At 34.9% G+C, this 24,254-nt stretch overlaps 1 protein-coding gene across 17 annotated transcripts in view; it reads left to right on the forward strand.

Annotated features, from left to right (window-relative positions):
- Positions 1 to 24,254, forward strand: part of MBD5 (methyl-CpG binding domain protein 5) — a 432,006-nt gene that overhangs the window by 202,691 nt on the left and 205,061 nt on the right. For all 17 annotated transcript variants that reach the window (XM_026008001.2, XM_072757703.1, XM_072757693.1 and 14 more), the window contains exon 3: positions 3,503 to 3,650. The gene's annotated coding sequence lies outside the window, so the exon portion shown is untranslated. The remainder of the gene's footprint in view (positions 1 to 3,502; positions 3,651 to 24,254) is intronic.

Below are 24,254 nucleotides of genomic sequence, written 5' to 3' on the forward strand. Positions count from 1 at the left end.
TTTAAAAATTCTTCTTTAATTTCCTCATTGACTCATTCATTCTTTAGTAGGATGCTCTTTAACCTCCAAGTGTTTAAGTTTTTCTAAATTTCCTCTTGTGATTAAGTTCAAGCTTCAAAACATTGTGGTCTGGAAATATGCAAGGAATAATCCCAATCTTTTGCTATTGATTGAGATCTGATTTGTGTCCCAGTATGTGATCTATTTTGGAGAATGTTTCATGTGCACTGGAGAAGAATGTGTATTTGTTGCTTTAGGGTGGAATGCTATATATATCATTGATATATGTATATCTATATCAGTGAAGTCCATCTGGTCCTGGTGTCATTCAAAACCCAAATTATTTCCTTGTTGATCTTCTGCTTAGATGTTCTGTCCATTGCTATGAGTGGGATGTTGGAAGTCCCCTACTATTATTGTATTATTATCAATGTGTTTCTTTAATTTGGCTATTGATTGGTTGATATAATTGGTTGCTCCCCAGTTAGAAGCATAAATATTTGTAATTATTAGATCTTCTTTTTTGTTAGACCCTTTAAGTATGATATAGTGTCCTTCCTCATCTCTTACTACAGTCTTTGGTTTAAAATCTAATTTGTCTGATATGAGGATTGCTACTCCTCCAGCTTTCTCTTGAAGTCCATTAGCATGATAAATTGTTCTCCACCCCCCCCCCACTTTTAAACTGAAAGTGTGTTTAGGTCTAGCATATGGATGGGTCTTGTTTTTTTATCCAATCTGATACCCTTTGTCTTTGATTGGAGCATTTAGCCCATTTACATTTCAGGGTGACTATTGAAAGACAAGTATTTGGTTCCTTTGTATTATCTATAAAATCCCTGTTTCAGTGGATTGTCTCTGTTTCTTTCTGATGCGTTACCTTTGGACTCTCTTTGCTTACAGGATCCCACTTAATATTTTTTGCCGGGCTGCTTTGGTCATCACATATTCTTTCAGTTTCTGTCTGTCCTGAAAGTTCTTTATCCTCCTTCCATTCTGAATGATAGCCTTGCTGAATAAAGTATTCTTGGCTGCATGTTATTCTCATTTAGTATGCTGAATATGTTATACCAGCCCTTTCTGGCCTGCCAGGTTTCTGTGGATGGGTCTGCTGCCAGTCTAATGTTCCTGTCCTTGTAGGTTAAGGAATTCTTGTCTTGAGCTGCTTTCAGGATTTTCTCTTTATCTCTGAAATTTGCAGGCTTTACTATTATATGTCAGGGTATTGATATATTTTTATTGATTTTGGGAGAGGTCCTCTTTACCTCTTGGACTTGAATGCTTGTTTCCTTCCCCATATTAGGGAAGTTTTCAGCTATGATTTGCTCAAATATACCTTCTGTCCCTCTCTTCTGTCTCTCTCTCTCTCTCTCTCTCTCTCTCTCTCTCTTCTTCCTTGGGGACCCCAATAATTCTAACATTGTTTCATTCTATGGTTCTCAAAGCCTTCCCTCATGTCCATGGTTGTTTTTCTCTCTTTCCCTTAGCTTCCTTCCTTTCCATCAACTTGTCTTCTATGTCACTTACTCTTTTCTGCCTTGTTTACTCTAGCTGTTGGAATATCCAATTTAGCCTGCACCTCAGAGCAGTTTTAATTTCAGCCTGATTAGATTTCATTTCTACACTAAAAGATTCTCTAGTATCTTTATGCTTTTTTCAAGCCCAGCTAGTAACTTCATAATTGTTAGCCTGCATTCCAGCTCTGACATCTTACTTATATCCATATCGATGAGATCTTTGGCAGAAAGTGTTACCTCTAGTACTTTCTTTTGTTGTGAATTCCTCCTTCTAGTCATTTTGCCCAGAGAAGAATGGATGATCAAGTGAACAAAATCAAAACTATATCAACCCTTACTCAAGCAAAATACACACTAGACAAATCCAGAGAGGTCAGAAACATAAAAGAGAAAAGAAAAGAAAAAAAGAAAAGAAACGAAAAGAAAAGAAAAGAAAAGAAAAGAAAAGAAAAGAAAAGAAAAGAAAAAAGAAAGTGGAGAGAATATAAATTCCCAGGTGGACAAAATAGGATGATCCACTTGGTCCTAAGTGTATTTTGGCCCAGGTGTTAGAAGATACTAAATCCCAAAATTGTATAGAAAGTAAAACATATAATATAATGCAGTGAAAGGAAGCCAAAATGAAGAACATATCTATAAAATGTAAATGTAAAAAATGAAAGTTAAAAAAAAATTGGAAAACAAAGAGTTGATAAAATAAACTAATTGAAAAGGGAAAAAGAAAGAAAAGGAAAAATTTTAAACTGAAATATAAATGAATCATGGGGAAAACCCTCAAATCCTATATGCTGTTTACCCTAGAGCTAGAGTTTTGCAGTGCCGTGTGCTCCATAAACTTGGTGTTCCCTGTTCTTCCAGCTGGTCTTCTGAGGGAGGGACCTACTGAGTTAATTCTCAGGTATCTGTCTCTGGGCAGAGTTGTACTGCCCCTTGCCAGGTAGCCCAGCTCAATGTAAGCTGTTTCTGGTTTTTCTATATGGCTTTTGTTCCTTGAGGACTTTCTGAGCCTCTTTAGAAGATGAAAATAAAAATGGACAAACGCTGATCTCCAGCTCAGAACTGAAAGATCATGATCCCCTTTCTTCAGTACACCCTCAGGCATAGCAGTCTTTACTTTTGTGCGTGCCACATTCTGCGAACTCCTGCAGTGTGCACCCCCACCGATCCTCCCAGGGGTAAGGCAGGAAGGTCCTGCACTTCTGTCCTTTGCAGGACTCCAAGGAGAGCAGTCCCCTGGTCTGCACCCGCCAGCACTGCCCCACCTGCAGGAAGGGGGGGGGGGGCACTGCTTTTTTATCCTTTGCAAGGCACCACTACACTGAGAGATGTTGCCAGATCATGCAGCAGCAGTTCATGGTTTATGGTGAACAGAGCTCAGAGCCCCCTCCTGGGCTCAAAAACCGTAACTAGTTTCCTGGCTCCAATACTCTGCTGGCTCAGGCGCCCTGTTCTCTCTCTGACCCCAGGGATCCTAAGACTACAGTGTCCCACCTAAGATATTGCCCCACTACACCACTGAGCACCTTTCAGGCAGGAATGTCTCTCATTGGAGCTTATTTTTTCTAAAGATTCTGATTTTGTGCTCCTGAGCTATTTCACTCTCCAGTAATTGGCTTATGGAGGCTCCCTCTCACCCCCACCCCCGCCACCACCCCCAGCTCCTGTTACCTTCCTATATATCCCCTGTTTCATTTCTCCACGCTCCTACCATGTAAAAAGTGGTCACTTTCTATTTGTAGAGTTCCAGCAATTCTTTTCTTATATCTCAGGTTGAATTCATATGTGTTCAGAGTGATTTGATAGTTATCTAGTTAAATTCAAGGCATCAGATGAAATGAGGTCCTCTACTCTTCACCATCTTGCCACCCTCTCCAAATTCTATGATTCTTACTGCGAACTCATAAAAATCTGAAAATGTCCTTAAATGTGAATCTAAAGAAATACTGTCTGTTCAAAATCAGTAAGTTCACACTTCTTTTTAACAGGACCAAGGAAATAAATACCAGAAGCCAAGAGCACAGAATATTTTCTTTCATCAATCCACAGAACCCTGATACTTCTCTAATTCCATCACACACAAAGGAATGACCACCTTGGCAGATGGCCACAGAGAATGTCAACAATTTTTTGGAGGTAAGCAATGAAATATTTATATTTTGAGTTTTCTGTTAAGCATATAGAAACAGGTAGTATTATCTTGTATTTTAATGAAGAAAGAAAGTGTTCTTTAGTATAGCAACTTTATATATTAAGCATAGCTAATATAGCTTTTTACCTATAGCTAAGCTATTTCTCTCTTCTTTTTTTTTCCTGAGCACCATTGCATGTCAAAAATTATATTAAGCTCTTTTTGCATATTGTATTTCATAGTATAGAGCTGCATGAAATCCCTAAATACAAAATAAATTTAAATTACAGAAATTAAGTACCCATCTTTGAAAACAGTGCCATGTATATCCATCTTGAAATACATAATCATCTAACTACAAATACTAAATACTTTGGGAAGTTAAAATTATTTTCTGTTTACTTTGGGATTATCTACAGCATTTATGAATTTTTTTGTTTAATTCCGGCATTTTTTTTCTCATTTATTTTTAACAACTATTCTGAAGTGCTCCAAAGTCTTGGGAAGTAATCCCTTTACATTCCTCACAGCTTTATATTTTATAAGAATCCTTCATCAAAAGAACTCATGGAACTTTTAGTTCCTGTCTCAACAGCTCTTGGAAGACCACAGTGCTGTCTTCAAAATTGAAATTAATTACATTACCAGTTAAAGGGAAAGGTTACTTGGAAAGAAATTGAGTGTATTTTAAAGAAAGAAATTATAAGTTTGAGGAATCTGCCTTTTCTACCTTAATGAAATATAAAGACTTAAGTAGATGAATATAAAAATGGAATAAAAATAAACTCATAAAACTTTAAGTAGAATGCACTAAAATTGAATTTTTCAAAGGACTTTATACAAACAAAGAAACTGTACATATGCTCAGAATTTTTTATTTAGTATTAATTCAACTCATAGGCCTAAGGTCATCTAGCAAACGAGTCTGCTTTTTAAGTTGTATGTAGAGGAATGCTTTCTAAGTAAAGGAGGACATAAATGTTTAAAAAGCCCAGTGTAGAGCTTCTGAGTTTTCTTTCAGTAACTAGAGTCAAAATTAATTCCTGCTTTTCTGTTGGGGAAAATTTCATCTAATTACATTCAAATTATTCTGCAACTTTTTGGACAGCAAATCCTGATCACTAAAGAAAGGAAAAAGCAGCTGTGTTGCCCTTGCCTCACAGTTATAAGAATAGCATTATTATGTAGTCACTGGGCTTTATAGAACAAGAGTGGTATCCACCGGCTGCCTTCTGGCAGAGACACACCTAACCCTTTCTGAACTGCTGGTAATGTATGCCTTCTGTTCCTAAGGATTTTTAAAGAAATAGTTTCCACTGCTTCCTTCAGCGAACCAATCTAGTATAACAGTTCTTGGGAGTAGGAAGTTCTAATAACCCTTTGTGCACTTTTAGTGATCGTTTCTAAAACAGGTTTTGTTAGACCTATACTTAAATCATGATTTTTTTTTAAGATTTTATTTATTTATTTATTTATTTATTTATTTATTTATTTATTTAAGAGAAAGAGAGCACAGCAGGGGGAGGGGCAGAGGGAGAGCAGGAAGCAGACTCCTTGCTAAGCAGGGAAGCTAGACACAAGGCTCAATCCCAAAACTTGAGGCATGACTTGGGGCAAAGGCAGAAAGCTTAACCAACTGAGCCAGCCACCCAGGCACACCTTAAATCATGATTTAAATCTTTTCTTAGTTTGATATAATCAACTTAACTATTTTAAGAAAGTATTTAATGAGGTACCTGGTTGGCTCAGTCTGTTGAGTGTCTAATTCTTGAATTCTGCTCAGATTATGATCTCAGGGTTGTGGGATTGAACCCTGTGGTGGGCTCTACACTCAGCAAGCAGTCTGCTGGAGATTCTCTCTCTCTCTCTCTTTCTCTCCTTCTGTCCCTCTCCCTCCCTCTCTCCCTCTACCCCTCTTCCCATTCTCACTCTCTCTCTATCTAAAATAAATAAATCTTAAAAAAAAAAAAAATTGACCATTGCTAAAATTAGTAGAAATAATTTCTATAAACACTGCTTCTCTATAGGCAACCTACTTGGTCAGTTTTTTTCCTCTAATATTTCCTATTTTAGCTCATTCACTATCATATCCTATTTTGATCTTGTTATTCTTTAACCACAGCAATATATCTTATGTCAGATAGTTCTATTTTATATTTCTTCCACATTATATTAAGAACCAGCCCTTTGTTCTCTTTGAATTGCATTCTATTTATGATGATGTCATTAATAAGCCACAGATATTTATAATTCTAATCATAAGTGCTAATTCATTTATTTCCCATATTTTAAGGCTTACTTGAATATTATAGTTGCTTTTAGTACTTAGAAAGGCAATTAGAACATATCAGGTATTACTTATAAGTCTGCTATATAAGAACACAAATTCAAAGAACATATTAAGACAGACTAGTCAGTCACAAGTCTGCCACACTTACCAGCTGTGTGACTTTAGATAAATTACTGATTCTTTATGACTCCCAATTTGTACGTCTTTAAAATTTGAATACTAATAATAATATAATTTCAAGGATTAAGTGGAATAGATGTAATAAATAAATATGAAATATTTAGCACTTGCCTTAGCTCATAATTGAACAAAAAAGTGATATAGTTATTCTGGTTTTTGCTAAATGATTGAAAACAAGTTTCCTCATGGCAAGCTCAATTCTTACAAAAGTAATAATGAATTTGTCCATTATACTCATGCCAATTTAATTTTACATCATTATGTTGTTGTACTGCCACTAAATACTGTTCATTGAAGTTTCCCCACAAGCAGTTTATGTTTAAACGTGAAAATACAAGTTACCAAAAAGTCACTGTTTAGATTTGAAGGGGTACATGCACCCTGATGTTGATAATAGCCAAACTATGGACAGAGCCCAAATATCCATTGACTGACGAATGAATACAAAAGATGTGGCATATGTATATATGTATATCAACCAACTAAAGCTTGTTGGAGGGAGGCAGGTGGAGGATGGGCTAGATGGGTGATGGGTATTAAAGAGAGTTCATGTATCTAAGTGATGAATCACTGATCTCTACTCCAGAAATCAATATTTCACTATATGTTAACTAACAAAATTTAAATAAATTTTAAAAAACCAAAGACCCCCAACTGTTTAAAAACGTAGTTGTTAAAATAAATGATTGTTAACCTTTGAGCCTTTGAATGTACATTCCAAATCTTGCAAGTAATTTTACTTGAGTGTTTGTGGACTCAGTGCCTGCTCTAAAATTTTAACTTTGGGGCACCTGGATAGCTCAGCTGGTTAAGCATCTGCCTTCAGCTCAGGTCATGATCATGGAGTCCCCACACTGGACTCCCTGCTCAGCTAGGAGTCTGATTCTCCCTCTGCTCCTCAACCCACTCATGTTCTCTCTCTCCTCCCCCTTTGAAATAAATAAATAAAATCTTTAAAAAATTAAATTTTAACTTCATATCAACCATTATTGTTTGGAGAAATATTCCATGTGCAAGCCAGAGTGATGTGAAGAATTTTCTTCATCTTCAAAAAAGAATTTAAGTATCTTTTATGTATACATAGGACATGTTTAGTCTGAGAAACTAATATTTCCACTAGAAAAAGTAAAGCAAACAAGTAGTTTGAGTCTATATATTGATTTCCTAGGTGTGCTGTAATAAGTTACCACAAACTGGAAGGTTTAAATTTATAGAATTATTCTTTCACAATTCTTGAATGTTAAAGTCCAAAATCAAGTTGTCTACAGGGCCATGCTTTTCTGAAGGCTGTAGAGAAAAATCTTTTAGATGCCTTTCTCTTAGCTTCTGCTGTTGCCTGACAATCCTAAGCATTCTTTGGTTCATAAACTCATTACTTCAATCTCTGCCTCCCTCATCACCTCATCTTATTCCTGGGTTTCTGTGTCTCTTCTGTTCTTCTTATAAGGACATGGTCTTAATTAAATTAGAGCCCACCACAATTCAGTGTAACCTCATCTTAACTTGATTACATCTACAAAGACCCTATTTGCAAACAAGTTCAATTCAAGTGTCAAGGATTAGGATTTAAACATATTGTTTGGGAGGTAAAACAATTCAAACAATGACACTCTCTAATATATTTTTTTGAACTGAGAATAAAGCTAGGGCATAAGAATTGATTCTAAAAACAAGAGAATTTTCTTTTCCTGGGGAAGAAGTTTCACTTCTGACAAGATAAGATCTATGAGTAGATGCACATATTTTGCTTATGATTTGGTAATACCATTTCTTGAACATAGACAGTTTACTGGTTTTTTGATAATACTTTTTCCCATCTACTCTGTAGCTCTGTCTTTTAAAATTATAAAACAATATCTATCATTTAATTTGCTTACTTGAGCTGAGAGTTCAAATAATAGGGTTACAGTTTTATGATTAAGGCATATATCCATATTACGTATATCAACAAGTAAGATTCTCTAAGGACTTTAGAGCTGGTATTGTATTTGCATTTATAACTGTACTGATATCTACAATTTTTTAATGAACTGAGTTCATCTTTCCTTTACTAATCTTGATTCAAACCAGAGCCCCTTTTTTTATTTTCAGGGGTAAGAAATTTGCTTTAAATTCAAATTAAGAAATATTCTTGATCTTTCAAAATGAACATAGCCACTATATATTTTTAACATTAATTCTACAGCATATTCTAGTAAAGCTAATTCTAGTGAAGTCTTTCGAATATATAATTTGGAATGTGGTCTGTAGATCATCAGTACATTTTTATCTTCTTTATGATCATCTCCCATATATTTAGGTAACTGTCAAAAATTCTTCATGCAATAACACTTACATAGGATGTACAGTCTTATTTCAGAATTTAATGAGAGGATATTATGTGCATTTTCTTGTCTTTGAGCTTCTGAAAACGAAGGGAGGTAAAGCAATATAAACTCCTGTTTTAGGAGTGAAGAAAGATGGAATAGGAGGATCCTAAGCTCTCCTTATCTTATGGCTACAACTAGGTAACTTCCATATCAGTGTAAATAACCCAGAAAATGACCTAAAGACTGGCAGAACAGACTCTCCACAGACAAATGTAGAGAAGAGGCCACATCAAACAGAGTAGGAGATGTGGCCAGGAGTGAGACTGACCCACAGGACTGTCTGCAGGAGGGAAGGCTGCTGAGGGCATGAATAGAGGAAAGAAACAGACACTATACCAGGCACCCCAGACACAGGAACCCATATAGGGAAGACAAATCTCTGTATCATCTGGCTTTGAAAACCAGTGGGGCATAATTCATGAGGTCTTATAATCAGTGGGCTTAACACCTAGAACTTTAAAAATCAGCAAGCTTAGCTCTGGGAGAGCTGGAGGGTAAGAGAAAACTGAGTCGGCATCCTTAAAGAGAGAGCACAACAAACAGCCCTGCTGAAATACAGCTTAGAAGCAGCAGTTTGAAAAATGCCTGGGTAGGAGGGAGATTCATTTACTAATCTCAGTATGTGGTGGAAGGGCAAGAATCTTTTGGAGACATCTCCCAACAACAAAAGAGCTAATAGGCACCACTTCCCTCCCCAACCCCCAGCCTAGATAAATGGACACACCTGTAGGAACCAATATAACATAAACACTGTCTTGCTAACAGCACACCCCACCCCCATACTTTTCTGCAGACTCACCCTCTCTATCCTGGCTTGGGCAGGAGTTTTGCCAGGCAGCTGCAGGTCTCTTCCTGCAGAAGACTTCATGGAGCTTGCTAATAGCATGTCGCCTTCTCCCCAACCCCTGTGCCCTCCTACGAAATTGTCCCCTCCAGCCTAGGGGCAGGAATTTCCTGAAGCAGCAGCAGATCCCTTCCCACAATATACCAGTGCAAACTTTGCTGGTGCCACATGCCTTGCCCCTGCATTTTCCTGCAGACCTGCCCTTAGGAGGAGTCCAAACAAGATGGTGCCACAAGTGTGGCAATGTTCAAAAGTGATGAGTACCACATTAAAGTGACTCTTGTCCCAGAGGGAGAGAGAAAGATAACCACACACACCAGTCCCACTACAACCCCAGCAATAGGCTAGCGGCAGATTTCTGGTCTGATGGCAGACCCCACTCATCCAAAAAAGCTTCTGAGGGGACAACACAGGGAGAGCGCACTGCAGTTCACTGTTACCATAGCTCTGGTAAATGCTTGCTCTTACTCAGCTCAAGCCCAAGGTAGCCCCACACTGGCCCACTAACAACACAGGGACCACACTCTACCCATAACAGGCAAAGTGAGCCATTGCAGATGACTGAACTAAAGGCAGATGCAACTGAGCCACAATAGCAGGGCCCATGCAACACACACAGCAGACATCCCTGAAACACCAGGTTCTGGTGAACAGGGGACATTATATTGCAAGGCACTACAGGACCTCTTCTTTTTAAGGCCGCTACTTTCAAGAGTAGAAGATAGAGCTGACATTTCCTATCATGTAGAAACAAATACAGAGAGTTAGACAAAATGAGACAGAGGAACATGTCCCACATGAATGAATAGGACAAAATCACAGCAAGATAGCTAAATGAAACCCAGGTAAGTAATAAACCTAATAGAGAATGTAAAGTAATGGTCATAAGATACTCATCAGATTTGAGGAAAGAGTTTAAGACCTTGGTGAGACCCTTTAAAAAGAGAACATAAAAAAGAACCAGTAAGAGATGAAGAACTCAATAACTAAAATTAAAAATCACTAGGGGGAATAAACAATAGACTAGAGGAAGCAGAAGAATGGATCAGTGTGACCTGGAGGACAGAGTAATAGAAAGCAATGAAGCTAAACAGAAAAGAGGGAAAATATTTTTTAAATGAAAGTAGATTTGGGAGGGCACCCGGGTGGCTCAGTCATTCAGCATCTGACTTTGGCTCAAGTCATGATCCCACGGTCCTGGGATCGAATCCCATATCAAGCTCCCCACAGGGAGCCTGCTTCTCCCTCTTCCCCTGTCCCTGCCTCTCTCTGTATGTCTCTCATGAATAAGTAAGTTAAAATCTTTAAAAAAAAATGGATTAAAGGAACTCAACGATGCCATCATGCATAACAACATTCACATTATAGAGATCATAGAGGAAGAAGAGAGAGGCGTGGGCAGAAAATAAAGAAATAATAGCTGAAAACTTCCCAAGTCTGAAAAGGAAACAGGAATCCAGATCCAGGAAGCATAGAGAGCCCCCAAAAAATCAACCCAAGGAGGATCACACCATGACACATAGTAATTAAAATAGCAAAAAGTAGTATTAAAGAGAATTTTAAAAGCAGCGAGAGAAAACAGTTACATACAAGAAAAACCTCATAAGGCTATCAGCTGGTTTTTCAGCAAAATTTTGCAAGCCAGAAGAGAGTAAGGTGATACAGTCAAAATGTTCCAAAAATAAAAAAACAAAACAAAAAAACAAAAAACCTGCAACCAGGAATAGTCTACCCAGCAAGGCCATCATTCAGAGTAGGAGAGAGAGTTTCTCAGACAAACAAAGGTAAAGGAATTCATCATGACTAAACTAGCCTTACAAGGGGACTCTTTTTTTTTTTTTTTTAAGATTCTATTTATTTGAGAGAGGGAAGGATAGGAAGAGAGTATGTGAGCAGGAAGAAGGGCAGAGGGAGAAGGAGAGAGAGAATCCCATGCGGACTCCTGGCTGAGTGTAGAGCTGGACAAGATCATGACCTGAGATGAAATCAAGAGTTGGATGCTCAAATGACTGAACAACCAAGGCCTCCCAAAGGGACTCTGAGTGGAAAAGAGAGACCATAAGCAGGAAGAAGAAAAGTAGAAAGCACAAAATCAGTGATATTAACTATAAATCTACAAAAGAATCAAAGGATTCACAAAATAAAAGGATGCAAAGTATAACACCATATACCTAAAACATGGGGAAAGAAGGAGTTAAAATTTAGTACTTTTAGATTGGATTTCAGCATAAGGAAACATCAACTTAATATAGACTACTATATGCATAAGATATCATCTATAAACCTAATGATAACCAGAAATCAAAAACAGGTACTAATATGTTAAAAAAAAAAAAAAAAAAAAAAGGATCCAAGTACATCACTAAAGAAAGCAAGCAACCAAGAGTAAGAAAAGAAAGGAACAGAGAACTATAAAAACAACCGTAAAACAAATAAAATGGCAATAAGTACATATCTATCAATAATTACTTTGAATGTGAATGGACTACACACTCCAATCAAAAGAAGTGACAGAATGGATTAAAAAAAGCAAAACCCATCTATATGCTGCATGTTTACAAGAGATTCATTTCAACCTAAAGACACAAGTAGGTTGAAAGTGAAGGCATAGAAAACTATTTACCATGAAAATGGAAGTGAAAAGAAAGCCAGAGTAGCAATACTTATATCACACAAAATAGATTAAAAAAAAAAAAAAGATTATAAAACAAGAGACAAAGAAAGACACTACATAATCACAAAGGGGACAATCCAACAAGAAGATAAACAACTGTAAATATATATGCATCCAACATGGGAGCACCCTAATACATAAAGAAGCTAATCAAACATAAAAGTTATTAATAGCAATACAATAATAGTAGGGGGTTTTAACACGCTACTTAAGTCAATGAATAGATCATTCAATACAAAATCAACAAGACTGTGGCATTTAATGACACACTGGACCAGATGGATCTAACAGATATAGTCAGAACATTCCGTTCCTAAAACAGTGGAATACACATTCTTTTCAAGAGCACATGGAACATTCTCCAGAGTAGACCCCATGTTTAAGCCACAAGACAAATGTCAGCAGATTCAAAAAGATTAGAGTCATATAGCATGCATCTTTTCTATTCTCAGCACTATGAAACTAGAAATCAATGACAAGAAAAAAAATCTGATAAGACCAAAAACACAAAGAGGTTAAATATCATACTACTAAACAATGAATGGGTCAACCAGGAAATCAAAGAGGAAGTCAAAAGGAGAAAAAGGAAAATGAAAACACAATGGTCCAAAATCTTCAAAATGCAGAAAAATCTGTTTAAGAGGGAATTTTATAGCAGTACAGGCCTACCTCATGAAGCAAGAAAAATCTTGAATAAATCACCTAACCTTACACCTAAAGGAACTTAGAAAAAAAAATACCCAATACAAGTAGAAGGAAGGAAATAATAAAGATTAGAGCAGAAATATATAAAATAGAAGCTAAAAAAACAGCAGAACAGGTCAATGAAACCCGTAGCTGGTTCTTTAGAAAAATCACCCAAATCGATAAACCTTTGGCCAGTCTCATCAAAAACTGGATAGGATTCAAATAAACAAAATCAGAAGTGAAAGAGGAGAAATAACAACCAACATCACAGACTTACAAAGAATTATAAGAGAGTATTATGTAAAATCATATGCCAACAAATAGGACAACCTAGAAGAAATGAATAAATTCCCAGAAACATACAACCTCCCAAAACTGAATCAGGAAGAAATAGAAAATTTGAACAGACTGATTACCAACCATGAAATTGAATCAGTAATCAAAAATCCCCCAACGAGCAAAAGCTAGGTATTGTTGGCTTCATAGGTGAATTCCACCCAGCACTTAAAGAATTAATACTTATTCCTCTCAAATTATTCCAAAAAATAGAAGAAGGAAAGCTTCCAAATTTATTTATGAGGCCAGCATTACCCTGATATCAAAGACCTATAAAGACACTACAAACAACACTACAGGTCAGTGTCTCTAATGAATATAGAAAAATCCTCAACAAAATATTAGCAAATCAAATTCAGCAATATATTTTTTTAAAATCATTCGCCAAAAGTGGATTTATTCCTGGGATATAAGGCTAGCTCAATATTCACAAATCAATTAATGTCATAAATCACATCAATAAGAAAATGAACACCATATGATCATGTAAATACATGCATAAAAAGCATTTGACATTCATGGTTAAAACCCTCAAAGAGATAACATGATACTATATATAGAAAGCTCTAAAGACTCCACCAAAAACATACTAGAACTGATAAAAATGATTTTAGTAAAGTTGCAGGATACAAAATCAACATACAGAAATCCATCATATTTCTATAACAGTAATAATGAAGCGGCACAAAAAGAAATTAATAAAACTATCCCATTTACAATTGCACCAAATATAATAAAATATATAGGACTAAACTTCACCAAAATGGTGAAAGCCCTGTACCTTGAAAACTATACAACATTGAGGAAGGAAACTGAAGATGACACAAACAAATGGAAAAATATTCCATGTTCATGGATTGGAAGAACAAATATTGCAAAAATGTTCATACTATGCAGTGCAATCTACAGACTTAATCCAATCTCTATCAAGATACCAAAGCATTTTTCACAGAATTAAAACAAATAATCAGAATTTGTATGGAGCCACAAAAGACCCTGAATAGCCAAAGGAATCTTGAAAGAGAACAACAAAACTGGAGATATCACAATACCAGATATCAAGATATACCATAGATCTGTAGTAATCAAAGTAGTATGATACACAAAAATAGACATATGGATCAATAGAACAGAATAGAGACCCCAGAAATAAACCCACAATTATGTGATCAATTAATATTCAACAAAAGAGAGAAGAACATGCAATGGGTAAAGGTCTCTTCAACAAACTGTTGGGAAAACTGAACCACTTTCTTATACCATACACAAAAATAAACTCAAAATTGATTAAAGACCTAAATGTGATATCTGAAACCATAAAATCCTAGACGAGATTGCAGGCAGTAATTTCTCTGACATCAGTTGTAGCACCATTTTTCTACATATCTCTCCTATGGCAAGAGTAACAAGAGGAAAAATAAATTATTGGGACTGTGTCAAAATGAGAAGCTTCTGCACAGTGAGGGAAATAATCATAAAACTAAAAGAGACTACTGAATGGGAGAAAGTATTTGCCTATGACATGTCCAGTAAAGTGTTACTATCCAAAATATGTAAAGAACTGATAAACTCAATACCCAAAAAACAAATAATCCAATTGAAAAATGGACCCAAGACATAAACAGATGTTTCTCCAAAGAAGATATGCAGATGGCCAACAGACACATGAAAAAATGCTCAACATCACTTAGCATCAGGGAAATACCTATCAAAAACACAAGGAGATATTACTGAACGCCTGTCAGCATGGCTAAAATAAAAAATACAACAAGTTTTGGCAAGGATGTGGAGTAAAAGGAACCCTCATGCACTCTTGGTTAGAATGCAAACTGGTGCAACCATTGTGGAAATCAGTATGGAGGTTCCTCAAAAAATCAAAATAGAATTATTATATGATCCAGTAATTCCACTACTGTGTATTTACCCAAAGAATATGTGAAAACACTAAATTGAAAAGATATATGCACCCTTATGTTTATTGCAGCATTATTTACAATAGCCAATTATTAATGCAACCCAAGTGTCCATGTGTAGATGAATGGATAAAAACGACGTGGTATAGATATGCAATGAAATATTACTCAACCATAACAAAGAATGAAATCTTGCAATTTGCAACAACATGAGTGGAGCTGGAGAGTATAATGCTTGGTAAAATAAGTCAGTCAGAAAGAGACAAATACCATATGATTTCACTCATATGTAGAATTTAAGAAACAAAAGCAAACAAAAATGAGACTATAAAAAAGACTCAACTATAGAAAACAAACTGATCAGCAGAGGGAAGGTGGGGGGAGACTGGATGAAATAGGTCAAGGGGATTAAGAGTACAAATATGATGAGAACTGAGTAATGCATAGAATTTTTTAATACCTATGCTGCACACCTGAAACTAATATAATACTGTATTTTAATTATGCTGGAATTAGTATTTAAAAATAATAATAATAAGATAAACAAACAAAAAGAAAAAATCCTATTTCCAGGCCCTTGTGTTTTTTCATTGTTGAATGAAACACATAAAGTTTCCAAAATATATTCTTCTTGCAGGTAAAACCTGCTTCAAATTATTCTTTGCACATAATAGATACTCAATAAATGTTTATGAAGTGAATGAAGGAAATTGTAATTAGCCCCTCTGCTTATAGACAGCATCCATGAGTGATATCAAAAGTAAGGCAACTCTGAAGCTATCACAAGTTATACACCTTTCGTGTTAAATACTTCTTTTAATTTGTATAAAAGATAGACAGGAACTAGAGAGTTTGAGATGCTGCAAAGTGGAGACATGTTCTATATTCCCAGGATTTTTCAGTAAACTGAAGGACTTATGGCTCTAGTTGATTTTTTTTTTTATTTCATTTTCCAAATGAATGTTGAAACTTTGAGAAAGGAAAACATAAAGCGCAAGGTTAAGTGAGTAGTCAACTAAAGTATGGTGTTTGATTTTCTGAACTATGGATCAAATTACTAGCACAGTGGTTCTCCCTGACTATGCTTCAGCGTAACCTGGAAAGCCCCTCAAATGTCTATAATTCAAGGCCCGGGATATGTCTGAATCTGGAATGGACTGGTTTCTTAGATGGAGGATTTAACATCAATAGCGTGTTCACGGTGAGAGTGAATGAGCATATTTGCTAAGAGTATGACACTGGTGGTTATGATGGTGAGTAGGGATAGGTAGGGGCGGCCTATGGAATTCTTACGGTTTAGAAAACCTCTAAGGTCCTGCCAACTCTAATATGCTATGATTGTAAATAGTTGACAGTGCTTTCTTTACATGTATTTATTCATGTATTTTGAAAACTTATGATAGACACCATACTAGAAGATAAAATAAAATCTGTGAACCTGAAGAAAAAGAGAATATACTCGGTTAGATAAACACTACAGTAAGGTATCTTGGAAATAATTAAATAATTGTATTTCATTTATGCATGTGTTGATTATTTCTTTTTACCATTTAGGAGTTAACTGAAATACACGAGCTAGGAATTCCAGTGTACTTAAATGTTCAGAAGGAAGCTGCATTATAATGATTAGAAAAAAGTGTCATCTCAATCCAGGATGTTTGAGGAGAAACTTCTTGAAAACTCTGTGCATATGCAATATACTATATCTCAGATTACTAAAGGCTAAGTCTCAGATGCTAATGTTAATTACCATCATCGTTCCTTGCTTGCATGCTCCTTTCCTGCGTACACAACTGAGCAAGTTGCTTTTGATGCAGCTATTGCTTGTTAATAGCCAGAATCTTGGGGAGAGAGGCCAGTTTCCTGGAATAAAAACTGCTGAGGATAGAGAAACAGCATCCATAAGAGAAAGGTCTGAGTGTAATGGGCTTTGGAGGACAGGACTCAATTGATGCCGGAGCCTCAGCGGGAGTGAAGGGAAAGGAATTTCTAGAGAAAACTCTGTAGTTCTGACTTGAAAGAAACAAAATGAAAACAGCAATAATTATTTCCTTTTTTTCTGCTGTATGTTTCAAAAACAGTTTGAGAAGAAAAAAATCCACAAGTTAAAGTGAGTTTACATTTATATTTAGATAACTTCCCTTATTCCAGAGTTTTATTGCTCTTTGTTTTACTGGATTTTAGTAAGTCACTCCCTTTTGTAAAATGTCTTAACTCCATGATAGAATTCAGTATGTAATGCTGTCAGTGAGTGAAGAGAGGGATGATATGTATGTTTAAACAATCAGCATATTACTGGTGAGGCTCTTCAGAAGGAATATGTTTTTTAGGTTTTGGTTTTGAATTATTAAAGCAATATTTACTCATGGTTATTAAAATAAGAACAAATAATATGGAAAGTATAAAATAAAAAATAAAATTTGAAACCATCCTGTTTCTACTTTCCAGAAGTAACTTGTATTGACTTATTTTAGGCATCATTTCAGAAATCTTCTATCCACACATGTTTATGTGTGTACGTACATGTACCACACATGTGTACATATACATGCATATATATAGTGTATGCCCTTTTTTTTATACATAAATGCAGCATATCCATTGTTCTTTGCTAATGGTCTTGCCCTTGTCTCTTTATTGTTGATTTCTAAGAGCTGTTGGTATACTAATAAAATCTATCTTACACATTTCAAACATTTTTCTGTAGTTTAATTTGCACTTCAACATGATTTATGGTAGGTTTTTTTTCCCATACTGAAACTTTAAGTTTTGTTTTAGTCAAATAATCAGTCTTTTATGTTATGGCTTCTTTAGTTTATTTCCAAGATTTTAAAATATATAACACCATTTCTTCTTTCCTACCTTACAGACTAATTTTTGTTAAGGGACTTTACTACAGCAGTTTTAGGTTTACAGCAAAATTAAGAGAAACATATAGAGAATTCCCATTGACCTTCTGTCCCCAAACTTTCATAGTCTCCCTCATTATCAGTTTCCCCACCACAGTGGTACATTTGTTACAAGTAATAAACCTACATAGACACATCATTATCACCTGAAGTCTACAGCTTACCTAAGGGTTCACTATTGGTGTTGTACATTTTATGGATTTGAACAAATTTAGAAAGGCATGTACCCACTATCACAGTATCATACACAGTAGCTTCACTGCCTTAAAGTCCTCTATAAACTTCCTATTCATTCCTCCCTCAAAATTTTTTTAAATAATATATTTTCAATTTAAATCTTTAAATTGTCTGCAATCCTGTTAGTATACCAGCAGCTTTTATTGATTAATCTTTTAATTTTAATTTTTTGGCATTGATTAACCTTTTTTTTTTTAAGTTACCTTTATCTTACACTAAAATCTTATGTATATTAGAGTATATTTCAGGATTCTCCTATATATATATAATTTTGTCTATTTCTTCTCTAGTTTAAAACTCCTTGTGCTGTATGTTTACAGTGTTTTTACTATCTAGAAGGACTGGTTTCCTCTGTACTCCTCTTTTTCCCCCCCCAAAAAAATATTTGTAGATAATGGCATATTTTCAACCAGATGAACTTTGGTATTATCTCTTAAGTTCTGAAAATAAGAAATCCTATTGCTATTTAATGGGAATCTTATTAAAATAATACATTAACTTAGTTGGAAAAGTGAGTCTTTGAGTATTGATTATATCTGTCCTGAAGACAAATTACGTGTTTTGTAGATATCTGGATTTGTTTATCCTGAGTTACTTATTTTTGTTATTTTTCATATTATATGGATTTCTTTCTAGTTTTTATTTTCTAATTGAGCATGGCTTATATTATAGGAGAATCATTGATTTTCAATATACTATGTAACTAGTAGCTACCTTTCTAAACTCTTTTCTAGAGTTTTTCCATTGATTTTCTTGGGTTTCTCAAGTATATATGCATGGAAATAAGGATATAATTATCTCTTCCCTCCCCCGCCACCATATGATTGACACATAACAGAAGTTTATGGTATACAGTGTGATGATTTGATATAAATATATATTGCAAATGATTACCACAATAAGGTTAGTTACCATATCCATCAACTCATGTAGTTACTATGGAGAAGGTGTGTTTGTGTATGTCTCTGTGTGTGTGTGTGTGTGTGTGTGTGTGTGTGTGTTGAGAACGTTTAAAATCTCTCTTAGCAACTTTCAGGTATACAATACAGTATTGTTAACTATAGTCACCATGCTGTGCAGTAGATCCCTAGAACTTATTCATTTTAATAAATGGAAGTTTGTCTCCTTTGACCACCTTCACACATTTCTCCCACCTTATCCCCCACCCCACCTCAGCAACCACCAATCTACTTTATGTTTCTATAAGTTTAGTTTTATTTTAGATTCCACTTATGAGATCATGCAATATTTGTTTTTCTCTGTTGGACTTACTTCATTTAGCATAATGCCCTCAGGGTCCATCCTTATAGTCACAAATGGCAAGATTTCCTTCTTTTTATGGATGAATAATATTTCATGTTATAAACCCACACATACACATATGTCACATTTTCTTTATTCATTCATCCATTGGTAGACACTGGTTGTTTCCATGTCTTGGCATTGTAAAGGTTGCAGCAAGGAACATGGAGGTATAGATATCTCTTTGAGATAGTGATTTTATTTTCTTCAAATATATACCCAGAAGTGGGGTTACTAGGTCATATGCTAGTTCTATTTTTAATATTTTGAAGAACCCCCCCATAGTGTTTTCCATAGTGCCTGTGACAATTTATATTCCTACCACCACTGCCCAAGCATTCTTTTTTCTCCACATCCTTACCAGCACTTGCAATCTCCTGTATTTTTTAAAATAGCCCTTCTAATGTGTGTGAAATGACATCTCATTATGGTTTTGATTTGCATTTTCCTGATAATTAGTGATGTTGGACAATTTTTATGTACCTTAGGCCATTTGTATATCTTCTTTAGAAAAATATTTATATATTTTCTTTGCCATTTTAAAAATCAGATTTTTTGGTTTTTTACTGCTGAGTTGTAGGAGCTCCTTATATGTTTTAACCCCTTATCAAATAGAAGATTTGTAAATACTTTCTCCCTTTCCATAGGTTACCTTTCCATTTTGTTGATTTCTGTTTTTCGGTATAGAAACATGGTTAATGTAGTCTCACTGATTTCTTTTTGCTTTTGTTTGCTTGTGTTTTTCATGTCATATCAAAAAAATCATTGCCAAGACCAATGTTAAGAAGCTTTTCCCCTATTTCTAGGAGTTTTATGGTTTCAGGTCTTATATTTAAGCTTTAAATTCAAATCAAGTTAATTTTTGTGAGTGCTATAGGATAAGGGTTCAGTTTTATCCTTCGCTTGTGGATATCCAGTCTTTCCAACACCATTTATTGAAAAGGCTATCTTTTCCTCACTGAATTTTCTTGGCTCCTTGTCAGTGTGGGCTCTTACTGATCATATTGTAAGGGTTTATTTCTGGGTTCTTCATTTTATTCCATTGGTCTTTGCATCTGTTTTTATGGTAATACCATATTGTTTTGGTTGCTTTAGCTTTGGAGTGTAGTTTAGAAACAGGAAGCATGATGCCTTTAGCTTTGTTCTTTCTCAAGGTTGCTTTAGCTATTCAGGGTCTTCTGTGATTCCACTCAACTTTAAGATTTCTTCTATCGGTAAAAAAAAATGCCACTAGTATTTTGATAGGTATTTCACTGAATCTATAGATGGCTTTTGGTAGTATGAACATTTTAACAATATTAATTTTGCTAATCCATGTCATGAGATAACTCTTCACTTATTTGTGTCTTCTTCAGTTTCTTTCATAACTATCGTATAATGTTCATTGTCTTTCACCACCTTGGTTAAATTTATTTGTATTGTATTATTTTTTATGCTACTGTGAATGAGATTGTTTTCTCTATTTCTTTTTCAAATTGTTCATTGTTATTGTATAGAAGTGCAACTAATTTTCATGTATTGGTTTTGTTCCTGAAACTACTGAATTCACTTATTAGTTCTAACAGTTTTTTGATGGAGACTTTAGACTTCTCTCTATATAAGATCATATTATCTGTAAACAGGGATAATTTACTTTTCCTTTCTGATTTGGATACTTTTTATTTCTTTCTTTTGCCTAATGGCACCAGCTAAGATTTCCAGTATTTTGTTTAATAGGAATGGTGAGATTGGACATTCTTGTCTTGCTCCTGATCTTACAAGAGAAGATTTCAACATGAGCTTGTCATATGTGGGTTTTATTATATTGAGACTTTTTGAGGGTTTTATCATGAAAGGATGCTGAAATTTGTCAAATGCTTCTTTTGTTTGCATCAGTTGAGATCATATGATTTTGATCTACACTCTATTAATGTGATGTGTTACATTTATTGATTTGCATGTGTTGAACTATTCTTGCATCCTAGGGATGAGTACCACTTGTTCATAATGTATGACTCTCTTAATATACTCTTGAATTCATTTGTTAATATTTTGTTGAGAATTTTTGTATATATATATATATATGTATATATATATATATCCATTAGATATATTGACCTATAGTTTTCTTTTTTTTAGCATTCTTATCTGCCTTTGTAGTAGGGTAATGCTGGCCTTGTAAAAATGAATTTAGAAGTCTCTCCTCTGAAATTTCTTGGAAATGTTTGAGAAGGATTGGTATTAATTCTTCTTGAAACGTTTGGTAGAATTCACCAGTGAAACCATCTAAGCCTGGGCTTTTGTTTGTTATAAGGTTTTTGATTACTAATTCAGTCTTTTTACTCATTGGTCTCTGGGCTTTCTGTTTATTCATAATTTAGTCTTGGTAGGTTGTAGGTTTCTAGGAATGTATTCATTTTCTAGATTGTCCAATTATTGACATATTATTATTCATTGTAGTCTCTTATTTCCCTTTGTATTTCTGTGGTTTCTGTTGTAATATCTTCTCTTTCATTTACAATTTTATTTATGAGCCATTCTGTTTGCTTAGTCTAGCTAAAGGTTTGTCAGTTTTGTCTATCTTTTCAAATTCTTGAGATCCCTGGATGGCTCAGCGGTTTAGCGCCTGACTTTGGCCCCGGGCATGATCCTGGAGTCCCAGGATCAAGTCCCACATCAGGCTCCCTGCATGGAGCCTGCTTCTCCCTCTGCCTGTGTGCTCTGCCTCTCTCTCTATGTGTGTCTCTCATGAATAAATAAATAAAATCCTTAAAAAAAAAAAAAAAGAACAAATTCTTAGTTTTGTTAATCCTTTCTATTGTTATTCTCTATTTCATCTATTTCTGCTCTAATCTATTATTTCCTTCCTTAGGCTAATTTCGGATTTAGTTTGTTCTTTTTCTAATTCTTTGAGATATGTATGTAATATTAGGTTGTTTGAGATCTATTTCCCTTATGTATATCTTTATAACTATAAACCTTCCTGTTAGAACTGCTTTTTCATACCGTACATTTTGGTATGTTGTGTTTCCATTTTCATTTGTTTCAAGATATTTTTTAAAATTTCTCTTAATTTCTTCTTTGATCCATTGGTTGTTCAGAATTGTACATTTTAATTTCCATGTATGTGTATATTTTTTCAGCTTTCCTCCTATTGTGATTTCTAATTTCATACCATTGTGATAAAAAACATACTTAGTATAATTTCTGTCTTCTTGAATTTGTTGAGATTTGTTTTGTGCCCTCATATATGATTTGTCCTCGAAAATTTTCCATATGTGCTTGGAGAAAATGTATGTATATTCTGCTGCTATTGGGGTACACGTCTGTTGGGTCCATTTGGTCTATGGTATTATTCAAATCCACTATTTTCTTACAAAGTGTTTGTTTGTATTGATCTATCCATTGTTGTGAGTAGTGCCTCTTCCTAATACTTGCATCTCTATTTCTTTCTGCTAATTAGCTAGTACAACCAGAACAATATTAATATAATTGTTTAACTTTTTTTTTTTTGGCCTACAAATACTTTTCCCACCATGGAATTACTAACTGTTATAGTTCTCATAGCTCTGAGTAAAGGGAAAATGGGTAATTGCAAACCAAGAAATTCTTTAAAAAATGAAACAGAAAAAAAAATGAAACAGTTGAATGAATAGTTGAATTTCTAGATTTATATGAATAATAAAAATCAATTCTCTGATGACAGAATTACATTGTCTTTTTCCTCCCCAGTGGCTACCCTTAGATTTACTCTTTATCCATATTCTTTAGCAATTTGACATGATGTGCTTAGGTTATGTTTCTTTGTATATTTTCTTCTTGAGTGTTGCTGAGCTGCTTTGATCTGTAGGTTGATATTTTCTCACCGTACATGGGGAGTTTTACTTATTATGTTATCAAATATATTTTCCTGCCCCATTTTCTCTTTCTTTTTTTCTTTTGCTGGGACTTCATATACATCTATGATAAATTACATGGTCCTGTATCTTGGCTATATGAGTCAACTGAGACTCTTCAGAAATTTCTGTTCATTTGTTTTAACCATTTTTAAGTATACTTGATTCTTTTTTGTTTCCTTTTCTCCTAAGATTCGCTTTGTGCATTCATTATTATGGTATATCTCCAAGTTCCTGATTTTTTATTTATTCATTCATTTATTTATTTATAAGAGATTATTTTTAAGTAATCTCTATACCAAACATGAAGCTTGAACTAACAACCCCAAGATCAAGAGTCACAGGCTTGACTGAGCCAGCCAGGTGCCCCATGTTCTCGATAATAAAGTACTTGCACTGAAGTACTTCCTGAGTCATTGCTGAATCTATTCTATTGCTGTTTTCTATGGAATTTGGGTCACATTTTTCAGTTTGTTCATTTGTTGAAATTTTTTATTCTATACTGGGTTGATTATATACTTTAGAGACTGTGGATTCTGTTGTCTTCTCCTAAAGAATATTGACTTTTTTTTTTTTTCTAACGGTTAAATTCCTGGCTGCTTATCTTTGTCTAGTAAAGATTTGGTTCTGTATTTTGTTAGAGTGGGTCTCTTTTGGTTTTGCCTTTAAACCTAGGGTGACTCTTAGTACGGGGATATAATCTTACCCTGAAATGTGGCCCTTTGGGGATTTCTGTGGAAAGCCTAAGTTGTTCACCCACCTGCATCAGTTTGGTAAGATTCAAACTCCAAAGTCTTTGTCTCATGCAGTGAACAACACCAAAAATCTCTTTTCAGCCTTTTAGCTATTATTTTCCAGTAGGTTCTTTGGAGTCTTCCCCATGTATATATGGTTGTGGGGCGGGGCGGGGGGGGGGGCTGTTGTATGCAAATTTTAACTTCCCCTCTGTGTTTCACCACTTTCCAAAATCTACCTCCCCCCACCTTCAATTAT

This window comes from Vulpes vulpes, chromosome 5 (assembly GCF_048418805.1).
Source record: "Vulpes vulpes isolate BD-2025 chromosome 5, VulVul3, whole genome shotgun sequence".
Classification (NCBI taxonomy): domain Eukaryota; kingdom Metazoa; phylum Chordata; class Mammalia; order Carnivora; family Canidae; genus Vulpes; species Vulpes vulpes.